This window comes from Pezoporus occidentalis, unplaced genomic scaffold (genome assembly GCF_034315485.1).
Source record: "Pezoporus occidentalis ecotype Australia unplaced genomic scaffold, CSIRO_AGI_Poc_V1 ctg95, whole genome shotgun sequence".
Taxonomy (NCBI): domain Eukaryota; kingdom Metazoa; phylum Chordata; class Aves; order Psittaciformes; family Psittacidae; genus Pezoporus; species Pezoporus occidentalis.
The window spans coordinates 1196-12323 of NW_026916315.1; the positions used below are offsets into that span (position 1 = coordinate 1196).

The window sequence follows — 11128 nt, forward strand, 5'->3', positions numbered from 1 at the left end:
GCTGCGATGGCATTCCCGGCCCGTTGCAATTAATAGAAATTGTTTACAAGAATAACCACTGCAGGTCACGGTGCCCTCGGTCCACTAATGCAATTGCTCACAGCTACTGGTTCAGCCACTGCCGAGCCCCACGGAGCAGCCACCTTGGACGCAAAATAGCCGGGTGCTGCTGTTATTTTCATTTCTTAGCTGAGCTCTGGAACTGAAACACTTTAAAGCAAGGAGGGGAAGGAATAAAAAGAAATTAGGAAGAAAGCCCTTGTGCTAATCTGCCTCATCATTCAAAACAGCCTGGTGGCAAAACAGGCATGGTACTCCCGAGATGCTTGAGGTAGTTCAGATGTGCTGGGGAGACGGCTTTCCTGTAGTTAAAAAGCAATATGTAATTCCCAGTGAGCGAGCACACGCAGCTTGAGCTGTGCAACTCTGATCCCGGCCCTGTGCAGGGAGGAGGTCCCCGGGTGTCTGCAGGCTGCTGGGGAAGGAATGGACCCAATAATATGAATTCTGCTCTGGGATTTTTATTTTTTTTTTCAGCACTGAAATTAAAGGAGGGGGATTGGGGGGGGGGTGGTGGTGGTGGTGTGTGTGCTGGTGGTGGTGGTGTAGATCTTTTCTGTTTGTCATTTCTCTGCAGTGCGTGATGCTTTCACTTTATCAGAAGTGTGTGCTTGGCGGAGCCCAGTGCCTGCGGGACGATCGGGAGCAGCTTGGGTGTTTCTTTTTTAGTGGAGACCCGAGGTCGAGCACAGCTTCTGTTCAAGTAGCACTTTTACAGGGGAGATTTCTCTCTCTGGCTGGCTGCAGCCAAGCTGGGCTTGCATCAGAGTTTCCATTCTAACCCTCCTCGTTACAGGGACGTAGAGAGGAGCCACCACCATCCTCTTTGGGCTGGGAGCTGGGCAGTCTGGGCTGCTTTGTGGGGTTTTTGGCCTTTCTCCTCCAGTTTCGTACCATGCGCAGCCGCAGCTCCCCAGGGACTGCTGCCACCCGCCTCCACTTGCTGCCGCTTCCTCCTGCCCCCCAAAAGCTGCAGCAGTCCCTGTGGTGCCTTGCAGGGAGCTTCAGGGTGCTGGGGATGGGGTCATTTCTCTGGGACCTGTGCCGGGCGAAGCCTTGCCACTCTCTTCTCTTGCCTGCCCCATCTGAGTCCCAGCTCGGGACCAGCCGGTGGAGGTGACTACCAAGCAGGCAGGGCAACCATTTGCTGGCGGGGCTGCCTCCCTCACTTCAGTGGGCTGACAGCAAGCGCTTCACTCTGGGGGGCAAGGTGGGTTCATGGTGGGGAGGGCTGCCAGAGTGGGGGGTGTGGGAAGACACCAGAGGCCCCTGCATTGGCTGCGGGGCACTCCCCACTGGCCTTGGCCTTGCTCTGGGTCCTGCAGGCCCATGAGGTGCCTGCATGGCATGCAGCTGGCCCTGCTTGCTGGGGGCTGTGGTAACCCCGCTGTGGATGGCCAGCCCCACGCACCCCCTCTGAAAAACATACCCCACCTTGCACAGAGCCCTCACCCAGGCAGGGGTTTGAACCCTGATGAGCCGCCTGGCAAAGGGGTGGCGATGATGGGAGGGGAGTGATGCCGCTGGAAATGGGTCCTCTTGGAGTTGGCAGGGGCATTTCTGGGCACAGTGGAGGGGCTGCGGAGGCAGGAGCAGTGCTGGGCATCGCTACAGGTGCCTCAGGACCCCACCGCAGGGTGTCCCGCGTCAGTCTCTCCATTCCCCCCCTTCCTGGCAAAGCTTCTTGGATAGAAAGCAGCCCTTCTGCTGTGTGTTGGCATGTAGGGCACAAAGCAGTGGAATTACTTAGCCCTCCCTGAGAGCTGCAGCTTAGTGTCGAAAGCCTCAGAACTGAGGTGCTGCTTGGGGGCGATGAGAGCCCCCAGGATTTGGGTGCCCTCCCCTGACAGGGAACACAGAGCGGGTTTTTAAGCAGCATTGCGGCGAGTACGTATCTTTCCCAGGTGAACTGCACCCCTGGAAAGAAGCGCCTCATCTTTTACAAAATACTGCTTAAATAAACAATGACCCGCTATAATTTTTCCTTTTGAAATTAACTCCTTCAGGCCATGAGGCTTACCCGTACCCGTGCAAAATGGTTCTATGGAAACAGCTGCCAGGAATTTCAAAGGGAAAAAAAGAAAACAAAAGTGTCTGGGAGAGAAAAGTTTAGCTTGTCAGGAGAGAGCCTGTAAATCTCTCCCCTTCCCCGTGGCAGTCGGAGATGGGCTGTGAGAGCAGCCTGCCCGTTTCAGAGCTGGGTGCTGCCACACAAGTGTTACTTAAAAGGAGTTCTGTGAATATTGATGCCTGTACACTGAGGCCAGGCTGCACACTGTGCGGGGACAGCCTATTCCCTGGTTGAATTGGACTATCTTGTTTTCTAATCTAACCTAGTTTTTTTCTGTTTCTTTTCTTCTTTTTTTTTTTTCTTTCTTTTTTTCTTTTTTTGTTTTGTCAGAGGTTGGTGCTTTGCGGGAACCTGTTCTCAGTGCAATCTCGGAGCTTTTTGTGGGTGTCTAATTTCTGTAACATGTTTTGGTTTCCAGTATGAATGTAACGTACAAAAAATATCATGACACTGCTCTAGGTGTATGTGATCTTATCTACCTGACATTTAGGTTTTTTTTAACCGTCCGATTCACCTGATTTGCATAAAAATCACATGATTTTTTCTTTTTTTCCTCCTTTTTTTTTCATGCATCATCATAACAAACTACTCTAGTTTACCAGGCTGTTTTCTGTCTGTCGGCATGAATGCAGTGCTCAATTCTTTCCCCTTCTTTCCTCCCTGATGGAGGTTTGGGATGTTAAAGGTAGCACCTGGAGGGGACCTGTGATCCCAGTCAGCCACGGGAATCCGTAATAAGCAAACATATACGGTTCAACTTCCAAGAAAACAAAGCAGCTGAGCACGCATCCCATTCGGTTCTTGTTAATTAAAATAGATGACATTTCTTTTTTATTGATAAGGAAACTCCCCCGGAACAGTCCCCCCGATCCCAGAAGGCTCCCCCTGCCGCCGCTGTCCTCATTACAAAACAAGGCCGCAATTAAAATAAACTCCAAGAGCTAAACAAACTGCTGCCTCTCGCTGGTCATGTGTTAACTTTAGCTTTTAACGCAGAACAAAATGTTTTCCCGGGTATCGGAAGAGGCATGGGCTCTGGCTGGGAGGGGAAGAGGGAGCAGCAGCCGGGCGTATGGAAATGGCAGGGAGTGGAGCACTGCGATGCTCATCGGGGCTCCTTTTTCTTGCCTTTTTTTTTTCTTCTTTTTTTTTTTATTGGAGTGTTTGTGATCTGGCTTGGTCTTTACTGCGAGGGAAAGCACTGGAAGTAGAAAAACTTGAATGTCATGGTAAAGCCTGGCTGTTCCAGCACGCCTTGGGCACACCTGACCGTACCTCACCCCTGCCCAACCCGGCTCCAAGTCAGCCCACTGACCGCTCGCTCATCCACAAGCCCTTGGCCCAATTTGTGTTGCTCCTATCATGCATTGTGCAGAGGCTTTAGGCAACCATAGGTACCACTCCACATCTGCTGGCATCTGCAGCTGGACTGATATGGGAGGGGGAATGACATGGGGCATCCCAGAGAACAGGACCAGAGGGACGGAGCGATGGATGGAGGGAGGGACCGCCAAAGGCTGCAGAGGGGCACATGGCTGGCTGGTCCACAGGTCCTCCATACAATGATACAGCTCCCTGCACTGCCTGAGAGCATGCTGTTGCCTCCATGCCATGTGCAGACACCCCATCTGAGGTTACAAATTGCACTCGGACCAAAAACGCATGAGAAGAACCACTCCGATGACAGAGGAGTGCGCATCCACGCCTCTCTCAGATAAAACCCCAGGATAATATTCCTGCAAAATTGCCCAAATAACTGGCATATCTGCTTGGCTTTCACTGCTGGGAGACAGTGCAGACTTGCCTGTCAAAAATTACTTTCCTCCCACGTAGGCAAAGGAGTAAGATATCTACCTGTCTTTTTGCCTAATCTCCCAAACACTGACTGCAAGTAAATATCAGTTACCAGGAGGTGCACAAGGATCATTTCTGTACCACTGAACACCAACAGCCTTGTGCCATGTCTGCACCATCTTTGAGTTAAAAGGGAAACTTCATCCAGAAGTTTTCCAGCCACAGATGATTAACCTCCCACTCCTCCCTGGTCCTGTCAGTTTTTAACCAGTTATGGACCAAAGCCCAGCAGTGCTTGGTGGGGCTGTGCTGGTAAGGGGTCTCCTGGCAGGGTGCATGGTGAGGGAGCCTTCACCCAGCCAGTATCCCCAGCCTACTCACTTGCTTGTCCCAAGATCTTGTCATCCTGGTGCCTACGAAGATATGGAGCGTGTGACCTGTGGAAGCTGAAAATCCCTGGCCCGTGGCTGAGCTGCACCACTGACCTCTTTCCTGTTCAGCAGATCTGTCAACTTTCAGCTGTCAAGATTAAAAAAACCTGACTAACCCCTAAAGATACTTCCCTGATAAGGAGTTGTGCTGAGATATTTCAAACTTAAGAAGTAAGTGGTTGCTTTGTTGGGGAAAAAAAAACAAATCAAAAAGAATAAAGGCAGTGCTTGCTTTGGATGGTTAGTAGTATTATTTATTACTCTTATACTCATGCAGCAGAGAATCTTGCAGATCCCTAATATTAAAAAGCAGAAAACAGTCTAAGAAGAAGGACGATGCCTCAAAGTTTAACCAGCACAAGCACATTGAAATTAAAAGAGGGATTTGCATCGGTCCTGATAATTTTTGAATCAGGCCTTTAAAGCTCAGGCTAAACTAGCCTGGGTTTTATTTTGGTTTTGTTTGTTTGGTTTATTTTGTTGGTTTTTTTTAGTAACTCCTCGGCCATCTCAGCCAGGAGAGTGCTACGTGAATTTCTATTTCTCTCTTCAAATAAAACATCAACATAAATTTTATATTCTTTGAAATGATCTGTACAATTTTGTTGATGGAAAGCCTTTGATTTAGACTTAAAGGATTTAGTGACTGGATGAGAGGGTATCTGAAAGCAATGGTGAAAATTGTAATTATTTGTTTTACTGCCTCTGAAATTCTTACATTTCTCTGTTCTATCTCTAAAAGCATGTCTGGCAATAACAAGCTGTCTCTGAAAAGAATTCAATTAAATGTATTGCCAACAGAATATTTTATATATTTTTTATACTAGTAGTTACAGTGTTAAATAATATATTAGTAGATTTATAGACTACATTTAGGTATGACTATGAATAGCTACAGTAAAGCCCAGGAATATTTGTGTAATAAAAGGGGGGAGGGTAGGTGGTTTGGTTTTGGGGATTTAAGATTTTTTTCCCCTTTTGCTTCTTATTTGAATTACAATTTTAGGACTTAAAAGAATTGTATTTTCTGATCTGCTATTCTCAAATGACAACAATAAGTCAGCTATTTCTTTGAGGCAAAAATTCACATGGGATTTTTCCTTGTTTTAAATAATTAAATATTAAAGGAGTAAGAAAGAAGCAGGCAGATTCTACGATATGGACATGAATCAAATGGGATATTTATTTGCATAAGTACATGACAAATAGGGAAGGATCGATCCCAAAACTGTATGAAATTGCCAGTTACTCCATTACAAAGTTACAAATAGATTATTACCCGTAAGAAGTAACTCTTAATGTCCTAAAAATAATTTAACTCTAGAATTATTTTTATTTAATCTGGTAAATGACAAATATATTTTTAATTGCTATAAAGCAAAAATAAAATGTCTTCCAGGAGCTCGAAACTAAATTAAACTGCTCCCCTCACTCCTCCTATTTTTTTTTCAATGGACATTTCTTTCTGTTTTTTTCTTTTTTTTTTTTCCTTCTTTTCTTTTTTTTTCTGTCTGAAGTCTCCTCGGCTCTTCTGAATTTTGCAATTTATTTCTCCTTCCTTCTGCCTCAAGAAAAATACTTTTCATCTGAAAACATGATACCTTTTTTTCTTCCGAGCCTCCTTGCAAATTGCCTCGCTCTCTCCAGACAAGTTTCTAGGATCAACAAGTTAACCTTCAGAAAGATTACAAAGGTGCAAGTGGGCTGCTTAAGAGGTGAATCATTAAACATAAGGTGAAGTATACGACTGCAGAAGGTTTCAATTAAAGTGACAGTTCGGGCAGCCTTTGCCTGCCTAGGAAAGGTATGCTTTTATTGTCAGCACCGCGTTGGAAACTGTATGCATCCTGGGCAGGAAGGGTTGGTTCCCCCCAGCCGTGTTCTGCAGTGCCAGAGCTGCTGTTGGTGCTGCGGTCCTCGCTCAAGCAAACAACTGCACCGGTTTCAGAGTGATAAATTCAACTGTGACAGCATTAAATATGGGAAAGGGGCCAGATCTCCTTTCTGTCCCACCCAGGATGGAATGAAGGAGCCTGCTTTGGACATGCCTTCCCAGAGGCTTCACCCAATGCTCCTCACCACCCTGGCCTGAGGCAAAGCAGGATCAGGCCCACAACTTTCCCCATTACTTCCCCAAATCCTGTTTGCTTCTACTTATTATTATTTTTTAAGGTAGCTTTGTTTTAATATGACAGTATATTTAATAAGCAGCTCCGGGGTGAAGGCAGGAATGCAAGATCCTTCCTGAGTGATGGAAATACCGCAGTTGTGCTGCCTCGTCCCACCATCCCCATGGCTGCTCAGAGTGGGGCTGGCATGTCGGCACCTCTGGCCCCCTTGCCAAATTTCCCATGGGTGCCCAGGGACTGTCTGCCCCCATGCAGAATCTACAGCTATGAGCAGAAGGCAACACATGGGTGACCAGTCCACAGGCAGCTGCCTCTGCTGTCTGACCTGCATGGAGGCATCCTGCATGTTTGGAAGGGGCACATGCAACCTTGGGCTTGTTTTCCCTGGCTTTAGGGAGTACAGTCGGCATGGTGGTGAGGCAGGAGGTAGAGGGGGTCAGTTCAGCTGTTCCCCTGACCTGGAGCAATGTTGTGACATTTTTCTGGCACTTTCCTGGTTTAAATTTTAAGTATTTCTGGGATTTGTATTTTGCCCCAACATGTTTCCATATGGCAGCCCTGAGTGTGGATGAGATCCTCTCCACAAGGATGTTCCAGTGATTGGGTTAATTCCCTCCTGCTAATTCCTTACATAATCATGTGGGCTCGGATCCTCAAAAGTATTTGTGTGCCTCCCTCCCTTGGAAATCAGGGAGTTTAATTGTCTGCTAAAATTATTGTGTTTTGTTTTGAAAGCAGAACAGGAAATAACAAACTTGGATTTTATGAGATTTGCCTCTTTGTGGCCACAGAGCATTTTATCTACCTTCACAAACAAATTCACAGTTAGATGGTGAGGTGCCCAGGTTACATATGGATTGTTAGAATGTGACCAGTGGTAATTGGGTGCCATCATAGGTTAGGGGAGCTGGGTCTTGGCCTGTTGGTGCTTCTGGTCCCAGCTGGTAAAATGCATATAGGACAATGACACGGTCTTGCAAAGACGCTGTAGGGAAGAATCCATTAAAGACTGTGAGATGCTGAGATAGGGGGATAATAGAGATCACGTCAGTGAGAGATGCCATCTATTACAGATAACGATTGCACAGCTGACTGCATCTCCCTCTCTGGAAATGGCTCCTTTCTTAGTTTCATTTTTAGCTACATGACCCAAAAGAATTCTTCTCACTCCTTGGCATTTGTCCCCTTCAGATATTTCATGCAACACGGAAGAAGGAGTAATCAAAATACCGTGACATTGAAGTTTATTGCCGATCCTGCTTGTGTCGGTTGAAATCAGTTGCTAAATCCTCAGCCTGCAGGACCCCGTGCTCTGTATTTTTCTTGTCTAGGTAATCACGATGGCAGCAGGGGGAGGTAAGTATAAGGGAAAGGACTGATTTTATTAGGTGTTAGAAGAGCTTATTAGAAAAGAGGCGGGGGGGGAAAGCAATAAAATCGTAAAGACAGGAATTAAAACAGTGATAAAATCCTGTCCCTGCTGACTGCAACGCGACACTTCTCATGCACCCTTTCTCAGTCTGGAAGATCCCCAAGCATTGATAAACATTTCAGAAGAGCCCAATTCCACAGCAGCAAGCGGTGATGAATACCAGGAGGAAAAATTCTCGGGTGCCAGAATCATCCCGGCAGCTTCAGAGGCAGTGTTTAACCTGCTGCCTTGCAGCCTGTGGGCCCTGTTTGGGTTTGTTGTCAGTGAGCAATTTAGATTCACAGTATACCTGGGTTATATTTAGGCCAATTAAATTAATTGCTGGAACAGACAACCTTTTTTATACCCAAGGCAGTTTTTGCCCCCCTTCTCGATACCGTAGGGCTGATGTAGTGATTCTGGAGCTTTGGTCTGGCAGTCAGAGCATGTGTGTATTTTACGTTAAGAAACAGCAGCAGGGATGGATGCTGCTAGACAAATATTTGGTTAGTTTTTTTTAATTATTAGTAATAACAATACACTGCTCTCTCAAACACCTTTCATCTCAGAGCGTTTTCAAAATGCAGGTAAAGCCAAGCCAGGCAACTCTGCTCTAGGGGCTGTAATTAGCTTTAGTTCCACTTTGTAGATGTGGAAAGTAAGACAGAAGGAGGTGAGAGGATCGGAGGTGAAGCAAAGCCAGGGAGCAGTGCCCTGAGCAGCAGCCAGCAATGCCTGCCTGAGGCAAAGCTCCAGCCACCGTCAGGCTCTTGGTGGACCTGTCCTGTAAGGCAAGCTCATTTTGCCATGCTGTGCTGATACTCAAGCCAGCTCCTGAGCCACGAGCCTCAACTTTCCTTCCTGGGAGGTTGAAACACACCTCGGGCAGGAGGATATCCCTTGGTCAGATGGTTTCATGCTGTTCTCCTTCGCAGCCCTCCTCGTGCCTGGGCTCCACACACAAGAAACCCACCAAATGGAGATGGTTCCTCAGTGACCAAGAAGAGGAGGGACCTGGTAGCCTTTGGAGCCTGGTCCCCACAGCTCTGGGCTCTCATATCTTCTTTGGCAACTACAAACTCACCAGGTTGTCTTTTTGACTCTGGCTGCCTGTTGCAGGATCTCTTTCCCCACATGGTCAGCGTGCTTCTTCCAATTTCTATGTTTGTTCATAGACTGTTGCCCCCTCCACCGTGCTTATGTCAACTCTGTACGCTCTAGGTCCCTTGGACATCTGTGCCCAGGCTGTGTTTGTTTTGTTTCAAAATGGGTAGAAAGCTCAAAAATTTGGGATTATGTCCTAGGTAATTTGAAATCTTATTCCAGAATAATTTAGTAGATGTCTGCCCATTTCTGACTGACTGATCCCTTTCCCTCTTTTTGACCCTGGAGCAGAGGTAGCAGAATGCACCATGTTTCCTGGACACCAACCTGGCAGTCTGCCCTGTGGTCTTATCAACATCTTCTTCTGCAGTTATTTCATGGGTCTTTGGTTCATGACCCTTGTTGGATACAGCTGTGGTGGCTGAAAAGGTTGCCATTCCACTCATGGATGTGGAGGACACATATCTCAGGAGATTTCAGCACATGGATAAGGTGATTCGTATGGGTTCTTCTGGTCTGCACCTTCCTTTAGTAGGGCCATGCCATGTTAGCCAGGATCTAGGCCTAAAACTAAAATAGGTAAGTGCTAGGTCTAATTTTGAGGGGAAAAGTAAAAGAAACAGAAAAATGCAGTGACTTGAAATAGTCTATTCTACTCTACTCTACTTTGCTCTACTCTACTCTATCCTATTACACTCTGTTCTGTTCTGTCTGTTCTGTTCCATTCCTTTCAGTTCCATTCTGTTCTGTTCTGTTCCATTCTGTTTGGCTCTGTTCTGTCCTGTCTATTCCATTCTGTCCCATTCTGTTCTATTCTGTTCCTTTCTGTTCCATTCTGATGCACCATGAATGTGTGTTCCCAGCAAGTTTCCTGGTTTAGGCCCTAAGTGCCAACACAGAGATCCTGGCTGTTATACTGAAATTAGTTGAGCTCAGCAGATTGTCAGGGCTTCAACCCGACACAAGGATTCAATCACTTAAGTGTATTTTAGATCCCAATTGACCTGGTACTTCTCTCTTTTATTATCTGTGCACAGTCTCTCCTGCTGTGCCAAGATTTCTGTGTTCTTCATTTCTCTTCCATCTCTTATGCCACAAAGTCAAGTGAATGTCTTCAAGGAAATCTCAGTAATAAAACCTATTTCCTCCTCTCTGCTGCAAAGAGAAAGCAGAGTAATAGTTTCTTTATCCATCAGGGACTGGTTAATGCCTCACTCCTCATCATCACCAAATGCAGCTAATAAAGGAGTAAAGGAGATTTGGCAGTTTAATGCAGCAGCTAATTTTGTGCCTGCTGCCCTGCCAGAAAGTATTTTCACTTTTGGGTGATGCCAGAATAGCAGAGCTGATTAATTAGCCTTCTCTTGAGCAGGAAGAGCTCAGCTAAGATGCCTCCAGCCCCCAAACATCCCAGGCATTAGCCAACTTTGCTAGGAGCTGGCGTTCCCAGTATCTCAAGGGTTAATCAGTCTGTCTGGGAGAAACAGAGCTTTCCCTCAGGAGGGAGCAGGTCTTTTATACAGATCAGGTATAGCTGTGTCATTGAGAGAACTGGCTAGAGAAAGCTCCTAGTACGTAGGTGCTGGCCAGACACCACCAATGTGGTGGCTCACAGTGGGTCACTACACTCTGCGTTTGAGGGAGGCAGCGCAAAAACTTTCAAGTCCCTCTGTGACTCTGCGGATTCAGCTTTGGAAGGGTCAGCACTGTAGCTGTTGCATGCAAGCATGGGGATCTATGGAAGATAGAGCAACATGGACCCAACAGGGCCATGATAAGCACAGCCCCTGCACCAGCTCAGCAGTATTTTCCGTGCATCATTAACTTCTCAGGAGCTTTCCCTACCTTGCCTTTGTCTTCCGCAAGGTGCTTCAGAACATCTTAAGCCTGTGCACAGATTAATTAAACTCAGAGACAAGAACAGATAGTTTCCATAGGACCTGGTCATCTTCTTTTCTATGTAATTTCTCTGAGGTTTTATTATAATGCCTGTAAGACGTTGCAAGACCAGGAACCTAGGGAATATATTCGTAGGCAGAGAAACTCCCTCCAAGCATGGGATGTGTATAATCCAGCAAAACAAGTCCTTTGGTCTTGGTTGAGTTCCTCTAGATAGTAGAATCATAGA

At 46.5% G+C, this 11128-nt stretch overlaps 1 long non-coding RNA gene across 1 annotated transcript; it reads left to right on the forward strand.

The window, feature by feature from the left end:
* Positions 1-600: 600 nt before the first annotated feature.
* LOC134157363 (uncharacterized) lies at positions 601-10740 on the forward strand. The gene is made up of 3 exons (XR_009962293.1): positions 601-4527; positions 5874-9492; positions 10038-10740. It is a non-coding gene; the product is annotated as an uncharacterized LOC134157363 (long non-coding RNA).
* The last annotated feature ends 388 nt before the right edge of the window (positions 10741-11128 follow it).